Source organism: Lissotriton helveticus, chromosome 5_1, assembly GCF_964261635.1.
Source record: "Lissotriton helveticus chromosome 5_1, aLisHel1.1, whole genome shotgun sequence".
Classification (NCBI taxonomy): domain Eukaryota; kingdom Metazoa; phylum Chordata; class Amphibia; order Caudata; family Salamandridae; genus Lissotriton; species Lissotriton helveticus.
The window spans coordinates 831,995,286-832,015,393 of record NC_136065.1 but is presented as its reverse complement, the minus strand read 5'-3'; the positions used below and the strand labels follow the sequence as shown (position 1 = coordinate 832,015,393).

The window sequence follows — 20,108 nt, the reverse complement described above, 5'->3', positions numbered from 1 at the left end:
TTGGGTGATGGTATTTCTCAGAAGAGAATGCATTACAGTATTACCAAACTCCCAGTAAGGCACACATACTTCTCTGGGGGTGGCACTAAATTATATGCCTCAAAGTATTATTGTTCCTCTGGGCCAGGTCTCTTCTTTGGGACTACTGTGTCCTCGGTGGAACCAGAGATTTCTGCCATCCATGCAAAGTTCACTGGCTCACCTTGCACATGATCCTGAGAAACCTCTTTTTATTGCCTTTAGCATCCGAGTTTCACATAGTACTAAATGAATGATCAGATTATTTATAAGAGACAATGACAGACAAAAGAACTTTTCACAATTTAACATTTTACTGCAGTCTCAATCAAATGGCATTATTCTGTATACATCATAGTAAATAATGGCATGAGAAGGCTTGCAGTCCAATCAGAATACATTTTCATTTCCGGTTTTACTTCTTAATCACAGGGAGTGGAAGGTAGACACATAACATGGGAGCTGGTGCTTGTATTCTCAGGTCAGCACTTCCTGCCACCTTTTACTGACTGCTGGTCCTGGCAAGCAGGAGCACATGGGGCTGTTGAAGAAGAAAGTGAACATTAATGAGTGATTTATATGACATGTCATGTGCATAAATGTGGTTTCAGAGCAAAAATAGAAGAAAAGGATTCTCTGACACATTTATTTGAGTGAAGAGAGGGTATTTATTTCTTCAAAGGAAGACGATAAATGGACAATATCTGACTAAGGTGGTTCACAGAACATTATAATTTGAACACTCAGGATCATGGACCTTTGTTGCTATAGATGCTGCTAACCCCAGCGTCCTCCACAAAATGCTCTGCAAAATGGTATTCCCGTCACATCTTGTGTTTTATCTTTCAACATGGATCGCCGGGCCACTAAGCTGACCACTTGAGGTGCCAAATTTGAATGTTTAGTGTGCTATAGGGTTACCATAGTCAAACAAGTCAAACATTGTGTCCCCATGTAATCATGTGTGTACTTTTGTGGATATTGAATATTAGTTAGTTCCCTCTGCATTTTTCATGAGGCTTTATGTATCATTGAGGCAGTACTGAATATATTACCTACAGCTGCTCCTCTTCTATGCTACATTGTACTATTAAAAGGTGCTGAACACAAACAGGATATCTGAGAGGTGTGTTTATTTCGGGTCAAAACTCTCAAATGTCGCTTATCTTTATAAAACAAACCCAGCTCGCAGACCAACCTTGAGTAGCAAATCTCAACAGCAGCATCTGGTGAAGTCTCAAAAGCACCAGAGCCCTGCAAAAGAGGAGCCAGCTGAAAGCTTTCAATGTCATTAGAAAACCTTCTATCATTTTCTGCCAAATAAAGATTCCTTCTCCCTCCTGGAGCTTTTTATCCTGATGGTGTCTGCTTACCCCCTGTGGCTCACATGTATTGAACTTTGAATCTGTTTTAATGTATGCAGTCTCTTGGTTCAAACAATTGGACGCATCCACCCAGGCTGACCACGTGTACTCACAGGTCAGCTTAGTTTGGACTGCTTACCCTGTCTGCATTGGTTAGCGCTGACCAGTGGCTGGCAGGGGAAATCACAGTTGTTAATGTATTCGATTCTACCTTGATGGCCCACCTACCATTGGTTATTCATAGATCCAGGGTAGACAATAGACTAACGCCCACCAGAGTCCTAGTTTTGGGGCCCAATATCCTGTTGCTCTGATGTCAGAGCAGTGAAGAACCAGGGGGCATATTGCCAAGACAGGTAATAAAATTATCGCCACTTTAGCGGCAGAAAACTGCCGCTAAAGCGCTGATAATGGGCTTGATAATATGCTCTATGGAATTACAATTGAAGCTCAGGTTAGATGTGAAGGACATCTAACTTGAGCTTCAATTGGAATTAAATAGAGCATATTATCAAGCCTATTATCGGTGCTTTAGCTGCAGTTTTCTGCCGCTAAAGCGGCAATAATTTTATTGCCTGTCTTGATAATATGCCCCCAGGTTTCAAAACTAGTATTCATGCTACTGGCTCTAAAGTAGAGCCATACACAACATATCAAAATGGAGAGTAGAAACTGATTAAGAATCAAAATATCCATGAGTCATTTCAGAAAATGCGTGATATGGACATATTATTCACCAAAAGCTAGGTTGTATGTTTTTTGCCAAAGATAAGATGTGTGAAAAAAAAATGTCATTCTATTTTTTTCAAAAGTGATTCTCCCTCCATCTATAGGGACGAGTCTCTAAATTAGAGCAGATAGGGAATTTGGACTCAGATTCACAAATCTTTTGTGCAAAGCAGAGCAGCATCCAAATTTGCTATTCTGCGTTGCACAAGAGGGAAAATACAGGGCAGTGCTATATCTCTAAAGGTCAGACTGCTGCTGGTGTCATCCCCTTTGCTGGGCGTAAATGGGGCAGCCTTGATCGACACACAGCCTCGCACAGGTGCAGAGGTGAGTGTGCACTGTCCAGCACAGGATCTGTTCTGAAGACAAACATTTCCTGGACAAAATTCCTATGCATAGACAAACTCAGACAGTTCTCACACAATGGATGCCTGGTGTGCACTGAAGCACACATGCATGTGCCTTTTTTGAGAAATGAACACATTTCTCCTTATTTGCACCTGCTTGAAGTAGGCGTTTATGACACTATGCCCTGTCTGGTTATTTTAGTAGACTGGCCATTCAATCAAAACCTATGAGTACTTGTGTTGATCTGATCCAGTAACATCTCCTTGACACTAAACCACAGAAAGTAGTTTTTGCAGAATGAAAAGTTCACCTTTCCCTTGCAAAACACCTTTTGTAAGAGATAGAAGGTAGTAGGCACAGCTTTGAGTCGTGCTAGCGCCTGCCTAAAGTCTTAATAAACCTGAGGCTTGATGTTCATGGGTAACCTTTTTCAATGGGCAAGACGCCATGCTCTGAAGATGTTAAGAGTCTTCCATTATAATACTGGAAAGAGCCAGACAGGATTAGTCACCGAAGTCCATCCTGGATGACAGAAATGTGACACCTACATCTGCTCTTTTAGGGAAGACCAAGATTTAACGGATCCTACCTACGCTCATCGCCGTTCCGAACTGTGCAGTGAGGTCAAGAATCATGCCATGAGAATTCTTAAGTCTGAAGCTGGACCTACATGTTGTGAAAAAGGTGCACATTCTGAAGGGATAGTTTGGTGCTGGAACAAGCCTCCATAACCAGCCATCAGTCGATTCACGGGAAGAGCCTCTTCCAATGGACTCCTGCACTGACGCGTCACACAGGAAGTAACAGCACCTTTCCAACCATAACAGTCTCTTTGCTGCAAGGGTGTGAACCACTTGTATGTCGCTTTAATTTCTCACTGAAAGACCAATCTACTTACGTCTACAGTGCTCCAGATCTGCAGTACTGTCGCTAAAACTACAAATGCTGCTTTAGTCGCACTTTACAGCATTCACCTTACAACCTTAGGGGCCTATTTATGAGCCCTTTGTAAAACTTTTTCACCCCGTTGCATCACTTTTTGTGATGCAGCGGCAGAGTAAATAATAGGCCACGTCGTGCTATATTTACAGAGTGATGTATCTAGGCAGATGTGTCACTTTTAAACCCCTGCGCCACATTACCTGCGTCAGATATAATGTATGCAGGTTTGGCGTTCCCTGGCAAGAAAGACTCGTAGAAATAGCGCAGTGAAATCTATCAGATTTCACTGCGCCACTTCTAGGATGCCACTGCTTCAAAACCTTACACCTGCCTCATAGCAGGTGTAAGGGTGACACAGTGCAATCGTTGTAGGCCTCCCCCATGGATGTATGACGTTACAACACATACTTTTAAAACGCCTACCTTTACATCGCAGTTTTTACAACGCATGCTGTTACAATGCATAGCGCTAAGGGGTGCTGGATAGTGAATAGTTTAATTTACTATTCAAACTCCAGTCCCCGTGGATAGTAGGGAAGGTGTTGGATAGTAAATTAAATCTATTCCCTATCCTAGAGCGCCCCCCAGCGCAATGCGTTGTAATGACATGCGTTGTAATAGTTGCGTCGTAAAGGCACTGCGTGGTAAAAGTTGCGTTGTAAAGGATGTTCCCCCTCCCCAATGCATTACTGGAGTTGTGTCATGCTTCCGACACAACTGCAGCAATGCATGAGTTTTACATAAAGATACGTCAGGATTTCTGAAGCATCTGTCAATCCTTGCGACTTGGATTGCCGTACAGTAAATACGGCGCATCTATGGTGGCGTATGGAGGGCACAGAGAAAAGTGTCACTGTTTTATCGCAGCGATGCAACACCTCAAAAAAATTGGGCCCTTAATGTTAGCATGGCTTTGGAATTGGTCTTACCTCCATATTATGTTTTTGAAACTGAAAAGAGATCTTTATAAATAATAGACTCATCCTAAAAAAGACTAGCAATATGAAAGCAGATACATATTGCTAAATAACAATGGTCGTCTTCATGAAATGAAACTTGCCTGGCTCACACTGGGGCTCACACTGGGGCTTACACTGAGGCTCACATTGAGGGACTGGGTCCTGGCACAGCACCACTGGGGCACATGCTGAAAAGGAAGACAAGAGTGCACATTACCAACTCATACATAACATACGATAGAGTGCATCTCTGATCGACATTGACAAACCTAGCAGTCTTACATTAGACACACAGGGGCCCATTCACAAAGCTGCTGGGCTGTCTACATCATGATATAAGTCCATAAGATCGACCTACAAAAATATCGCATCTGCTATTTCACAAAGTATATAGTTACTATTTTGATTTTTTTGATCTAACTTACTTTGTGATTTGATGGTTAGATCAATGTAGTGGATGTGATATTGTTGTCATGTGATATAAAGCATGTGATATAGAAATAGTATACCCTCTACGACACACACTGAATAAAGACTATTAGTGGTTTGGTAAACAGTCGACTAAAGATTGCCTAGTAAACAGACGTCATTTTATTCAATATAAGGAGCTTATAAAAGAGGTCATTTTCCAAAGTAATAATACATCGAAGAGGAGTTCGACCACAGTCTGCAGATTGCTTACACAGTTTTTTTCAGGCATATGTTTGGCCCACTAGTATGTATGTCTGACTCGTGCCGGAAAAGAAAAAGAGGTGAAGAAACTATTGAAATTTTGAAAGCAGGAGTTACTTAATTAGAAATTTAAAACAAAAAAAGTTCTTAAAAGAACGCCAATGCCCGTCCTGAAATGGTCCAGCAAACGCATGAACACATAATCATTGATGAAAACAAGCGTATTTCAGCTATGACTGTCAGCGCACATACATGCACAGTTTACACCTGTGCGGGCATTAACTGTTTATGAATCCATCAAATGCTATTGCACTGTATGTGGAATTCATACAATTCTTTTTCAGCACCCACATTAGTATTTACATATTTTATGTCGGGATGTGACTGGGGCATGTTAATTCACAGAACCAGTATGAACAGATTGTCTGTTGTCATCAGCTTGGCTGTGGAACAGGTTCCAACCGGAAGCGCTACTGCTGAAAGAGTCAATATTTTAGATTACCCAGAAGATCTCCCTATAATTTTGCTCTCATTGCTCCTGTGGGAGGAAGCATCATGACCTCTATGTAAGGGATGGCAACATTTGAATGAAAAAATATGAATCGGATAAGATAACTTTCCCCACATTTCACTTTAGCAAAACATTTAATCAAGTTATTGCTGTTGTTGCTGGTTTTGAGGGCAGATGGTGGCTGGGCCACACTAAGTAGGACAATATAGAACATTTTTACTGAAAATAAACCCTCATTGTGAAGCAGGTGATGGCCCCATTCTTTCTGGGGCCAGATCCTAATTCCAGTGTATCTTTCATTCATGTTGTATGCAGATATTTCAGAAATCAACATTGTCAAAATGATTTTGGTCTATAGGTTGTGAGCTTAAAGGCTAGTAATGGTACCAAACTGGGAAATCTGTGAGACTCTAAAAGACTAGTGTGGCTGAAAAGCATGAAAAGTTGGAAATAAGTAAATCACTTGTTAGGTGAACCTGCCATACTATGGACTCCATTCCAGTCTTAAACGACTTAAAGAGGCAGGTATTGGTATTGTTATTGTTAATTTTGACTTGTAGAGCGCTTAATACCTGCAGGTCTCTAAGCGCTGCAAGAAGATCACCGGAAGTTCCAAGGGGGAGTTGTAACCCAGAGGGGAGTGTTATGCCCAGGCTTCTGTAAATAGTAGGGTCTTAAGATTCTTCCAGAATGGAAGGAGGCAGCTTTCGGAGCGGAGCTGACCAGGCAGCCTGTTCCAAAGTTGCAAAGCACACAAGGTAATGGACGGAATGTTGCACATTGGCAAAACATTCACCCCCAGTCACAGATCTGGGTTTAATCCATCATTATTTTGCTCACCACGCCACCCCAGTTTAGACAGGACCATATGCAAATCAGTCCAGCCCGACTGCCAAGCCATGTCTTCACTGGACTGGAATCAAGCATCCGAGGACCGGTTTCTGGCTATCAGCCGTCATCAGCCAGGATAGCTAGACTCCAGTGGCGTAGTGAGCACGGGACCCACGACTGGGCATACCCTTCCACATAGGGCGAGCATTGGCAAAACATTCACCCCCAGTCACAGATCTGGGTTTAATCCATCATTATTTTGCTCACCACGCCACCCCAGTTCAGACATGGCCATATGCAAATCAGTCTTGACCCTGTGCGTTTTGCTGTTCCAAAGTTGCGGTATAAGGACCGAGAAGGCACGGCCGCCTTTAGTGGTGTAGTTGAATTGTGGGCATTTTAGAAGGCCTTCCACGGAGGACCTTAGTGAGCGGCACAGGCGTATTTCTCCAGGCGATCCTTGATGTAACTGGGTGCCTGTCCAAATAGGGCCTTGTGTGTAATGCAGAGACCTTTGAATTTACCCCTCTGCTTGTTGGGTAGCCAGTGTAGTTGTTGCAGTAGGGGTGATGCCCGAGTGTGCCTAGGTAGCTTGAAGATTAGCCTGGTGGCATCATTCATCACTACCTGGAGTTTGCCCAGCAAAGAGTTCGGTAGTCCAATGTAAAGCGAGTTCCCATAGTCAAGACAGGTCAAGATCAGGGCGGCCACCACTGTCCTCGTGGTTGAGAAGGAGAGGTTGGAGGAGAGTTTCCTCAACTGTCTGAATAGGCCCACACAAGTTCCGAACATGGTGGAGACTTGATTGGCCAAGGAGAGATTGGCATCTATTTTGAGTCCCAAACTTTTTACCACCGGAACTGGTGATGGAGTATCACCCAGCTTGTGCGGCCAGTAGTGGGAATTCCAAGGGTTGCTATCATTGGTGATGGGCAAAACCTCAGTTTTATCCAGATTGATCTTGAGTGAATTGCCCGTCATCCAGTTTACCACAAATCGCAGTACGTCTTTCATTCGTGTGTGGGCCTGTGGGGTATTTTCTATTTATAGAATAATTTGCGTGTCATCCGCATAGTTAAATACCTGTCCTTCCATCAAGGCTAGGTCCTTCATTAAAGGTCTGAGGTATATGTTGAACAGGAGAGGGGACAGTGCTGACCCTTGTGGGACTCCACAGGGAATGGACCCCCTCTCTGACACCCAGTCGTCCATCTAGATTTTTTGGCTGCCGTCTGTCAGGAATGAAGTAATCCATTGGAGGATTGGCCCTCCAATACCAATGTCCAGTATTCTTTCCAGGAGTTGGGAATGGTTAACCGTGTCGAACGCTGCAGACAGGTCTTAGAGGACTAAGACACATGGCTTCTTGTTGTCTGCTGTGATCCTGATTTCATCAAGTACTGACAACATCACCAACTCGGTACTATGGTGAGCTCTGAAGCCAGTCTGCCGGTCTCCAATGAGATGGTGGACCTCCATAAACCTGGATAGTGTTTGCAGGACATGTTGTTCCATGATTTTGTCCAGGAAAGGAAGTTGGGCTATGGGTCTGTATTTTTTCATATTGGAAGTGTCAGCTCCTGTTTTCTTGAGTAGGGAGATTACTCTTGCTTCTTTAAAATTCCTGGGGACCTTCCCTGTTTCCAGCGAGAGGTTCAACATGGCGAGGATTGCTCACTCCATTGTTGGAAGCACAAGTTTAAAGATCCTAGGTGGGCAGGGATCTGCGGGTGAGCCAGATTTGATTTCGGTTGCAATGCGTTGCAGGGTCTCTCGGTCAAGAGTTTGAAAGGAAGAGATCAGCTCTACCCTATTTCCCCGTGTCTCCGCCTCTACATGGAGGAGTTGCTTAAAGGGGGATTTGTCTATGTCAGCCAGGATATCTTGTAATTTATCGAAGCAGGATAAGAATTTATTACATTGTTCCTGGCTGGACTGTACATCCAGCAACTGTTTTTGACTCAGTTCTTTGAGGATTTTAAATGTTTCCTTTTGTTTGTTCGTTGCCACCAAGATCCTATTTTCATAATATTCGGCTTTCCTGCTAAGAGGCGCTTTTTATAAGTGGAGACTTTTGCCCTGTAATCTACGAGAGCCTGTGGCTCATAAGCTTTACGCCACAGTCTTTTGTGGTGCTTCAGAGCCCTAAGCTCTTCCTTGAATAAAGGTGTGCCCTTGCCCTTGTTTCCAGTTTTTATTTTCTTGACTGGGGCTAATGTATTAATGGCAGATGATAGCTGACTGGAGATGGATTCAGCCCACTCTTCAATATCAGCTGTCTCTGGCCTCCTGACGGGGTTTTCTCGAAGTGTGCTCTCTAAGCTGGGACCCTCGATTTTATTCCAACTTCGTACTAGTTTACAGTTGGGTGGCGGGCGTAAATCATGCTTAGCTAGGGGGAGTAGAAGATTAATAAAATAATGGTCTGACCACTCACAGAGAATAGTATCTACTAGGTTCACTAATGGGAGAGTTGCCCAAACCAGGTTTAGGGTGTGTCCCTTCTTGTGGGTAGGGGTCGTTACTAGCTGTTTAATCCTAAGAGTGGTAAGCGTATCATCTAGCTGTTGGGCCTTTGCCCCTTGGGATTGTTGATCCCAGTGGTATTAAAGTCTCCTGTGAGGTTTCAGAAATTCTCCTGATTTCCCTATTGCTCAATCTGCTCTGGCAGGTGAAGTAAGCCTACAACCATAAAGCGTTACAGTGACACAGAAAGGCATGCCCCGTAGTATCCAATTGACCATGGCTTTGATCACAAATCTTTGGCTTTGCCTTGATTACAACTTGTTCTCCAAATGCTGCCTATTAGATCATCTGGTAACCTCGCTGTTGATTCTGACACAGTTAAAAAAATAGCAAACACAGACTTCACTAGTCTTACTGAACACACCAGAGTCTCCTCTATTTTTACTGACAAGCCTCTTGGTGCTAGTTTTGATCTCTGTAGATTAGTCTTCTGTTTATCGTAATGAAATAAATAAGCATGCTGTCTACAGATGTTGGGTCTTATAATGACATTTAAGTATCGTATAACATCAAAAGGTTCAATTGGTATGTGAGAGTACAATCACTTTGTCTATCTTTCTGCACATTTTGCCAAATTTAGTTTCGGTGAGGCAAATTGAGAATGATACACACTGTAAAAAGAACAACAGAAGGAAGCGTACATGAGTGTTATTGAATTCAACATGATGATTGGGGAGCTGGAAATCCCAACACTTTGACACAAAATTTAAAAAGAGCCAAAGTAGAGGGATTGCCATGTAATCATAAATTAAGAGAAAGTTGTATGATGAGACTGAATTGAGGATATTAGCATTTCTTTTTCTAGATGCATATTGTTGCTTTTGAATTGACATACAATATGTTCCTTGATCCTTTGCTTCAAGCATTGATAATAAGGAGCCAGAAGAAAGAGACAACTGGGAATTTGTACAAGAAAATGGCGGAGCATAGTGTAATGCCAAATTTGACAACGCCGTGCTCCGACTTTTTCAAAATGCAGAGATGTGCTGTATTTACAAAAATATGGTGCACCCTTGTGTTTACCCTAGTACTGGCTTTAAAAAAGCTGCTTAGTGCCAGAGCAGGCACCGTTGTGTCATGTTGCTAGGTCTGCCTACACTGCAGGGCTGATTGTTTATGTGCAAGAAGGGACATCTTAATGCACATAAACTATCTCTAAAGGTAATTTGCTGTTTCTATGCAACACACATAGAAAGAGCAAAGTACTAGGAGACATTATTAATTTCTCCTGGTATCGGCACCCTAAGACCAGGTTTTACCTGGCCTTAGCTTTTGGTGCTGCCCTATCCTTGTAAAAATGGAGCAGCGCCAAATAGCAATGGTTGTTTGCAGTGGAATGCCCGCTGCAACACACATTGACCACCCCTTTGCCGCAGCAGACAGCTTTACAGAACTTTTTAAATATGGGGTATGAAGTAATGTCACCGGAATGTCAGAAAAAGTGACACTCCAGTGGCATTAGGGACTTATAAATATACCTTGTTTTTTAGATCTGCCAAAGAAGTTCTGGTTCTTGAGCTTGGGCAATTAGTCTATTCCACTTTCCGCATCAGTTTAACTGGAAACTTTTCAAAGTATGAAAGACATGAGTAGTGCCCAGCTAATTACAATTCCACCTAAATTGTAATTTTGGAATACCTAAAGCATTGCCTTCATACTTAATCAATCTCCTTTAACTTTTTGAAAAAGATGTTATCTTCAGATTTTGATACGTTTGTATAGCATTGTAAGTGAAGAGTTGAAAGAAAGGGTTGTAAGCACTCAGGAGCGGTGATTGAATGATAAATTGATATTACAATTATAGCACGATCCTAGTAAAGCTACTAAATGGACATTTTAAAAACATGACGGTAAAAAAGACCACCAGTCACATCAAGTCTGCAAGTTCTGCACAGATTTTACCTAAGGTTTTGCAGTTGTTACAGTGAAAATATTACAACCTTGTCATTTGTTTGGAGATTGTATGTTACAAGCATGCCCCATCTTATGTTTCATCTCACATGTAATCACCATATTTATGCAATCTCTCGTGGATCCCATAAGATGGCAACTAGCAAACTAATTTCAGCCCCGAACATATAGGATCACAAAATTTGAAAAGTTAGAAAGTTAGGTTGGCCATATTGTTCTTGCCTGTAGCTATTTCATGTTCCCATCTTCCTCCCTTTTAATCTGCCCTTTTATATCATTTGTCTAAGTAAGAACTAATTACTTACGGTCTTGGCATTTCTCCACGATTTTAACATCTTGGCACTGTGCCTTCTGAGTTTCTCTGCATCCTCCCTTGGCAGACATGGTTGTCTCTTACACCTGTGTCAGACTCAGCCACATGGGAAAATATTGGAAGAGTCACTTCGATCTGTGCCCGGTCTAATCGAAGATGAGACTTATATACACCGGTAACCTGCCCCTTCCGCTTGTAGAGCAACATTATCAGTCATATTTTCACACCCATGATTTTTATCATATCTCCAGAGGAAGATCATGTTTAATTGGTTTGTTTTCCTGCATGAGGGCAGAGTGTTGGGCTTTCTAATCTCGCAAGATATTTCACAATTATGCCGCACTGTTCCTATTTTCTGAGGTGTGTCTTTTAAGGTTTGCTGATCAATCATTACTAGTATATGTTAATTATTTGGATACATACCATTGGGCAGAAGATTATTCTGAATTTTCATACCAAGCATATCTAGGAGAGTGATACTTATTTGACCTCTGATTTCACTACTCTTTCCTTACTTCCTCTTTGAGTGTGAAATTCCTTTAGTTCAACACAACTAGCACACTAACCCTTGAAGCCCATGGAATGCATTGTTTAGTTATGGGATCATACCTGTAAATGACTTTCTCACCTGTCAGTTGGCTGTGGTATTTCCTCTGAATTAATATTATTTCTCCACTTAGCTACGTGGCAATATTTTCCAGTGAGTGCTCGGACAGTAGTCTCCTCTGCTGTTCTTTTCCACTTTAGTGCACTTTTCCTTATGGTTTTCCTAGTCCCAATGGGCTCCCAGTGTAGTGATCCTCAAACTATGAGGAAACATCAAAACCCTCTGCTTCCCTGTGCTCAGCCTTTATGCCAAAGGGATGTGAATCCTAAACCAACAGACATTCTATCTTCACCCCAAGCATCTTTGTTCACCAAGCTGGTCCAAGTCACCATGTTCTGAGATGGCATCTCCCAACTCTGCACATGAAGATAGACTCAAGATCCAGGATGGGACAAACTTCAGGGCAATATTCAGAGCTTGAAAAACATCACCTTCTATTTGGAGCATGCTTCCGGGCTATGTTGGTATTAGAGATCAGAAGTATGTGTCTAGTCCATGGAGAGGATGGGAAGAATGATGGTTAATGTCCTTACACAACACAATCCACCTTCCAACTCTTAGTCCTCATTAGAACCGGCACCCACCCAACCTAACTTTTATCATTGCGGGAAGAGATCACCAGAGTAGCCCTTTGTATTCACCAGACACCCCCTCCATTATCAGGGGAAAGAGGAAGCCCATGTTTCTAGGGCCTGCCACCAAATCCATCACTGGTGGTAGGGAACCTCTGGACCAGGCCTCTACCATCATATAGCATGCCTTCCACCAGTGGTGGCAGGCATCTGCAAAGGAGAAAGGCCTTGGATCAGGCCTCTGTCCCCACAATTCCATCCACATTTACAGTCCGAGGCAGGAGGTCCTTGAACAGTATTGTAGCCAAATGCTTCTATATGGTGAAATGCCCCCTGAATCACAATTGACCTTTGGCCCCACCCTGCAGACCAGTGTAGACCTTTTAGGGGTCTCTGTGCCAAAACATTTCTGTAAATAGTGCTTAACAATAGTTGCAAATGTGTATCTGTGCTGTAAATACATAGTCTTACTGTTATCCACTGTAATAATACTCAATGCATCAAAGCTGAAAGTATGAAAGCCTGAGCTAGACTTACCAATCATTAATACTCCTCCACAACTACCTCACCTTGAACAGTGGTCAGATGCAGTGAAGATTCAGTGACATGGGAGGCTGATTCCCAATTAACACTACCAGCCTTTCAGCAGTACACTCTGACAGGCTGTGTTGAAAGGAGTTTGCAGTGAAGGGACTGCAGACAGGAGAAATGAGCTTTGGTGAGAGTGGACAATGGAAGGATACAAGGTCAATGAAAGGTGGAGGTGGGCAGTTATTGGACACATGGGATAGAAGTGCAATGAGGGAACAGATGGGGAAGCATCGCAGGCAAAAATACTCAAACCATCTTCCCCTTTGATCTTTCGCTTTCCACCCCTTTATCTCTCTCTTTCTCCTTCCTTATCTTCACTTCTCTCTCTCTTCTATGTCTCTGATTGCTTGGACTCTCTGACCCTCTTTCCCTCTCTCTAGAAGACTTTTTATCTGCTGCTATCGATAGGGAAGCTGGAGAAAGTGACAGAAGCTCCAGCAGAGGCACTGGGACTCCAATTGTCTCCAACCCACCGGGACATGCCGGGTGGAATAAAAGGCCAGTTTGACTGAAAGCTGATGGACCATGGCTCTTTGTTCGAGTTTTTCCCCGATGCCATTTGGATTAATTGTTCCAATCTTAACTAGCTCCACGTTGTCAGAGCTTTTCTTCGAGTTCTCTGAAAGCATCAAACCCTACTTGGCCCAGAGCGCCTTCCCTGCTTTTGCTTGTGTCCTCAGCTGCAAACGCTCCGTAGAGCCGGAGCTCTCCTCTGCAGAAAAGAGAAGGAATCATTCGGCAGCTCCGCTTTAAAACCAGCGTTCGGGGAAGGAACCACAGGAAAATGTTCTGGGGCAATGGAACAGGAGCGAAGAATCAGAAAAATAGCAAACCCGAGCCAGCCTGAGACCCCTAGCTCGGGGAGAAAAGACGAAGAGGTTGCTCCCATAATTGTGAATACCATACAGCATTCAGGTCTATACCTGAAGTGTGCGTGTCTCAATGGTTGAGGAATGGAATATTGTCACAAGTACTTAGCTTTGTTGGTTTCAGGAGCAACGGGTAACTTCATTGACAGGACATACGCCAAAGACCTTGGAGTGCCTTGTTAAAAGAAACCCGTGCCCGAAGCTGTGAAGGCAGAAGACGGAACAGCGTTTATATCAGGACCCGCCAGATACCATACACAACCTATAGTCATGTAGTTCGGGAAGGAACACTATGAGAGAATACAGTTCGACCTGATATACGTGCCGCACTTCGGTTGATTCTTGGTATGCAATGGTTCATGCTGCATGACCCCACTGTAGGATGGGCCAGTCGTGGAGTCCCCTTTTTGCAGAGAACATTGTACTAAGAACAAAGCAGTGCTGCCCCAACCATTGGATTCACAAGCACACCTTCTGTCAGTTGGATGTGAAGACCAGGTACTATGTTGTTTAACATCTTTACCTCCCAAGTATGACTGTTTCCACTCTGTATTCAATAAACAGGAAGCAAGTGGCCTCCCTCCCCATAGGGAGCATGATTACCAGATTGAACTGACTCTGGAAGGAGCAATCCCGTGTAGCCGTATTTACGCTTTGACAGAACCGGAGACTCATCATTTCAGGGACTACCTGGACGAAAACCTAGCCAATGGTTTCTTATGTCCTTCATCTTCCCCTGCTTTCTCTCCTCTCTTCTTCATTCTGAATAAGGAAGGCGAGTTGAGGATCTGCATTGACTACAGAGCTATTAACATAGTCACCATAAAAAAGATACCCCTTGCCTCGTATTTCGGTTATGTTGGATAAGCTGAATGGATCAACTATCTTTACGAAGATGGCTCTCTGTGGCGCCTATCAGCTGGTGAGAATGAAACAGGCCGATGAGTGGAAGATGGCATTCCGAACGAAGTTTGGACTCTTCGAATACCAGGTTATGCCCTTCGGCCTATGTAATGCTCCAGCGGTGTTTCAGTACATTATGGATGAAGTGCTTCGTGGACTCCTAGATATATGCTGCATGTATCCTCCTCCAATCCTATGGAACATGTGACACATGTATGAGCCCTACTAGAGAGACTGAAAAAGAACTCACTGTATACCAAATTGGAGAAATGTTTGTTTCATGCCTCTGATGTGGTGTTCCTCGGATATGTTATCAATGCCAGGGGAATACGGATGGACACTAGGTAGGTGGATGAGATCACACAATGGAAACCCCCCTCAAATCTCAAGGTCTTGCAGAGCTTCATCAGCTTAGCCAACTTTTACAGGAGGTTCATCAAGGACTTTTTTACAATTATTCATCCTCTCAAACATATATTGAAAAAAGGGGTGTCCCTCATTTGGACAGACCAGGCTGAAACAGCCTTCCAAGGAGGGTAGTCCTGTTTCACCCAAGCACCTCTGCTACAACATCCAGATGCTCGGCTACCATTTGTGCTAGAAACAGATGCCTCATACCATGCTTTGGGGGAGACATTTCCTACTGGGGGACAAGTGTACAGTTGGGATTTATACAGACAACAGAACTTTACATTCCTGAAGACTGCCAGGGCGCCCACTCCGTGGCAACTGCGTTGGTCCCATTTCCTTTTCAGATGACGATTTTACTATCAAATACCCACCAGGACCTCAACATGGCAAAGCAGGTGTGTTATCCAGAACTGAAGCTGTCTTAACAGAAGAGGATACACTTGACGCTGAACCCGCTGGCATCCTGCATAGGGCAGTATTCCTGTAGAAAGAAATAGCCTTGATCACAGAGGAAGACTTTCTGGAAGACCTAATGGTATACCTGTCTGCTGTGGACAAACAGGTGTGCGTGGGAGAAAAACATTCAATAGAAGCGAGAGAGAGGGTCTGTTATACCGTCTCCATGCATTGTACAGACCACAAGCGGGGTTACAAGAACAAGTCTTTACGTGGACCACAATTCTACCATGGGAGGACACATGGGTGTATACAAAACCATTACTCTCATAGATAGACATTTCTGGTGCCCTGGGTTGCATACAGCTGTTAAGCAGTACGTCAAGGAGTGAACAGTTTGTGTCCAAGGAAAGTCTAGTCATACAAAACCTGCTGCACTGTTGTGTCCCATCACTTTTCCACCAACTCCATGGCATACTGTCTCCATGGACTTCATTGTAGAGATGCCACCTAGCAATGGAAATTCAGTGATACTGGTGTTGGTGGATCATCTAACAAAAATGGGTAATTTCGTTCCGATGAAGACAATACCTACATCCTCCGCCTTAGCAGATGTCTTCTTGCAAAACGTGGTAAGAGCACATGGTATACCCTCAGTGATTATAACTGACCGAGGTCCACAGTTCAAATCCTGATTCTGGCAAGAACTCTGCAAAACCATGAAGGTTAATGCTTGTTTATCTACAAGCTACCATCCGCAAACCGATGGGAAGACCTAGCGCTTGAACCAAATTCTGCTAAAGTACAAAACAGAATAGAGTACCTTTCTGTGGACTGCCGAATTTGCTTAAAACAATGGGAAACACACCATATTGGGGTATTCTTTGTTTTATTGTTTGAATGGGTACAACCCCAACATGTTTTCCTTTGAGTGGCTAGTGGTAGCAAAACATCCCTCTATACAGGAGCATCATGTGCATCTCTGTGCGGTACTCCTGAAAGTGAAGGGTCAATCAGCCAAGGACCAAGAAGCTGGTAGGCCCTTTGCAGACAAGAAACGGTCTAAGGAGCCTTCTTATCAAGTAGGGGACAAGGTTTGGTTAGCTACTAAGAACCTACATTTAAAGGGAGTCAACCCACTAAAACCTAAATATGTAGGGCCATACCCAATTGTAAAAAATTTAAACCACGTTGACTATGAAACTGGCTCTACCGTTGTCAAGGCGTATACACCCGGTTTTTCATGTCTCCCTTTTGCGTCCTTGCCCACTTCATACGAGGGTGTCTAGCACTCCTGTGCCTGTGGACGTGGATGATGAACTGGAGTACGAGGTACAAAGGAAATTAGATTCCAGTAGTAGGAGAAGGACACAGCTTGAGGGACCGACTGCCTCTTTGCCTTCCAATACTGAATGTTTATACCTTACTTAATGCCCATAACCTCCAAGGCAGGTATCAACTTTTCATTATCCACTACTTGGCCAGGTGCCACCCCCTCAGTGATCCTATGTAGTACTCTTAGCGCCAAGACGCCCACGGGCAAACGCACGCGCTTTATAAATTGTATTAATAAATAAATAAATAAATACTTTTAAACCTTTACATCCCTCATCTTCTTAATACTATATGTTGATTCTCATATTCCTGCCATAACAACCATATGTATGCTGATTGATTATAAATGCTATTTAACCGACAAAGGTGTGTTAAAATTAGATCCAATTATTTGCACATTTAGGGCCAGATGTAGGTAATCCCAAATTACCGATTCTTAAATACCGAATCATACCGATTCAGTATTTAAGAACTGGCAATTGGGATGTAGGTAATTTTACCGATTTAATTACCGAATCGGTATGGATCTGTAATTACCGATTACTGGAGGCCCATAGGAATGAATGTCAATTATCGAATCTGTAAATACCGATTCGGTAATTGGAGGAAACATTGAAGGGTGGCAGGGTGTCACTTTGACACCCTGTTGCACCCCTCAATTGTGCATGGGTGCACATGTTGCAGACATACATCCCCTTAGGGCATGTATATCTGCAACATGGCACTGTTTAAAAAGCAAAAAAAATGCTTTTTAAAGGGTTTTCATTATTTACCACCAACTTCTAGTTGGTGGTAAATAACGAATTCTTCAACCCCTGTAGCACTGATTACAGTGCTACCTACATGTCAAAATATAGATTTGGTAATTTTACCGAATCGGTATTTTACTGAATCGGTAAAATTACCGAACTCGGTAAAATTACCGAATCTGTATTTTAACATGCCCCTACATCCCAAACTCCAAATACCGTCGGTAACAGCCGAAATCGGCCGTTACCGACCGGTATTTGCCTTCCTACATCTAGCCCTATGACTTTTATCTGACCAGGGTGTGGTAAAATTAGATCCAACTATTTTGTTTTTTTTAAACATCTGTTTATTGGATCTTCTGTTAGATTTACGATCTATGATGTGTACATTCCTCATCACAGTATCACATAGCATAGATTATTTCCTGAAAGCAAATAAGTTGATTTGTGTGCTCATGCCTTCGTGAAGCATGTGCTCAGTTGTTTCCCAGTAGCTTCCTGTATTAGGGTTTCTGTATATCATGTCCATTGCTCATTGGTTTAACAGAAATGTCCATGCTACATTTGTCATATTCCAAACAATGTGACTTGCATGTAGAAGTCAGTAGACAGATAAGTCCATCAACTAATTTAAAAATAAACAAAGGTAAGAGTTGATGATGCAGAAATAGTTTCCCCATGGATATCAACCCATCTCTCCATATCCCCAGTTCCGTCTACAATGTTTGATGACTAAAAAAGATATTTACACCCCCATGGATAGAGACTTTGAGAAAGCTGAGCAGGCATTCACACAGGTGACAGGTAGGCTGTGTCGCTGTATGCTTCACCCCACCCTCGTCAGTCAGGTGTTTGCTCTTCCATGAGTCAGTTGCATATAGTGAGGGGCTATCAAAGGCAGGCTGCAACCACTGGGAGCTAACTTGGTGATGTCACCTCATATGTATGCAAAAGGGGGCACTCTGTATGTGTCGACCATGGTGTAGTAAATAGGAGAGAAGGATGTGGAAATGGTTCCACTTACTGTGTTAACTACAGTCAGAAGTAAGTAAAAATGCATTTCATGAAGAGGGAGATGATGATTGGGGAGCTGTGCAGTCCAAGGGTTTGACACAAAAAATGCCAAAGTGAACAGACACAGTGAAGTGTGCAGTGGCAGGATGAAAGTGACAGGAGAGGTGAGCAGTAATTGGAGAAGTGATCGGTGGGTAGGAAGCAGAATACAGGAGTAGTGATAAGTGTCAAGAAAGGTTAGCAAGAGATGGGAGAGGTAAACAATGAACTAAGACATGGACAATGCTAGATGAGGTTTTGAAATGAGAGAGGCGTGCATGAGAAATGGTTACTGGCAGGAGAGTTAGACAAGGCGGCAAGGTAGTGACTTCAAAAGGCAGTGAATTAAACTGTTGTAGTGGGGGAGATTGTGGATGTGACCTAGGCAGTCACAGGAGAACTGTGTCTTGAAACCACAATATACTTCTTAGTGAGGGCGATATTGGGTCTATTGACATGAATGTACAAGAGTAAGGTCAGAGAATTAAGTATTGTAGCTAAAGTGCAATCCCTATTGTGCACCCCAACACCTACCACCCTCACATTTAAACTCACCTTCTACATTTTTAAGGATGGGTGACTGACTCATAAGCGTTTTGCTCAGAGCGTGATATATGCTGAAATAGCAAGTTTGAATGCTATTGCATTAGGGAGCATAGGCAACTCTCAATAACCCATTCGTTGCCATGACCCATTCGATGTGTTCACATAGCAAGTTTGAAAATTATTATTTTATAGAACATATGCAACTCTCAATAACCCATTCAATGCTATACCCAACTGACCAGGAACTTGACCACACTTGCGTTTAGAGAGGGGCACTACAAGATTTTCCACAATCTTTGGCGGCAGAGCAGCGTAACAAAAATGTCAAGCCAGTGACCATGGCTATTTTTGATGCTAAACCTTGGGACCACACTAATTGCACTACATTAGCTATCAGAGAAAACTTCTTTGTAAGATGGCTCCTTTGAACTCCTTAGAATTACACGGATAGAGCCACTTTTGCCAATTCACATAGATATGTGCCTCCACATCCTCTTAAATGAGAGGAGATTTAAGCTCTTTCTGTACTTGTTCTACTGTTTAAAACTATAGAGTTCACCAGCACATACAACATTAAACCAGTCCTTCATGAATTATTGGATGATCCCAGAGCCAGTCAATTTCCATTGTTTTACTCTGTCCATACTACATTAACTACTTTGGGTTGTTCAAGTGTATGTTTAAACCATACTCAAACATCAGCAGATCTGATCCCAGCATTACAACAGCAATGTTGGTGGTGGCCTTTATGTCAGATAATAGGAAACAACAGAAAGGGCATTAAACCATTGTCAACACAATCATCCATCCTGCTGAGCGCCAATCAGGCACAGACTAAAACCCAGAGTGGGGCTCTGTGGTCCAAAGGTTCGCACCTAATAGACCCCTCCTTTTTCTCAGAATAACTACTGTTGTCTCATTGAATAGAGAGGAAATGGCAGTAGTGCCTGAA

At 43.0% G+C, this 20,108-nt stretch overlaps 1 long non-coding RNA gene across 1 annotated transcript; it reads right to left on the bottom strand.

The window, feature by feature from the left end:
* Positions 1-310: 310 nt before the first annotated feature.
* On the bottom strand, positions 311-11,274 carry LOC144754934 (uncharacterized). Its single transcript, XR_013594804.1, has 3 exons — positions 11,117-11,274; positions 4,462-4,548; positions 311-559 (listed from the first exon to the last, which is right to left on the bottom strand). It is a non-coding gene; the product is annotated as an uncharacterized LOC144754934 (long non-coding RNA).
* Between the last annotated feature and the right edge of the window lie 8,834 nt (positions 11,275-20,108).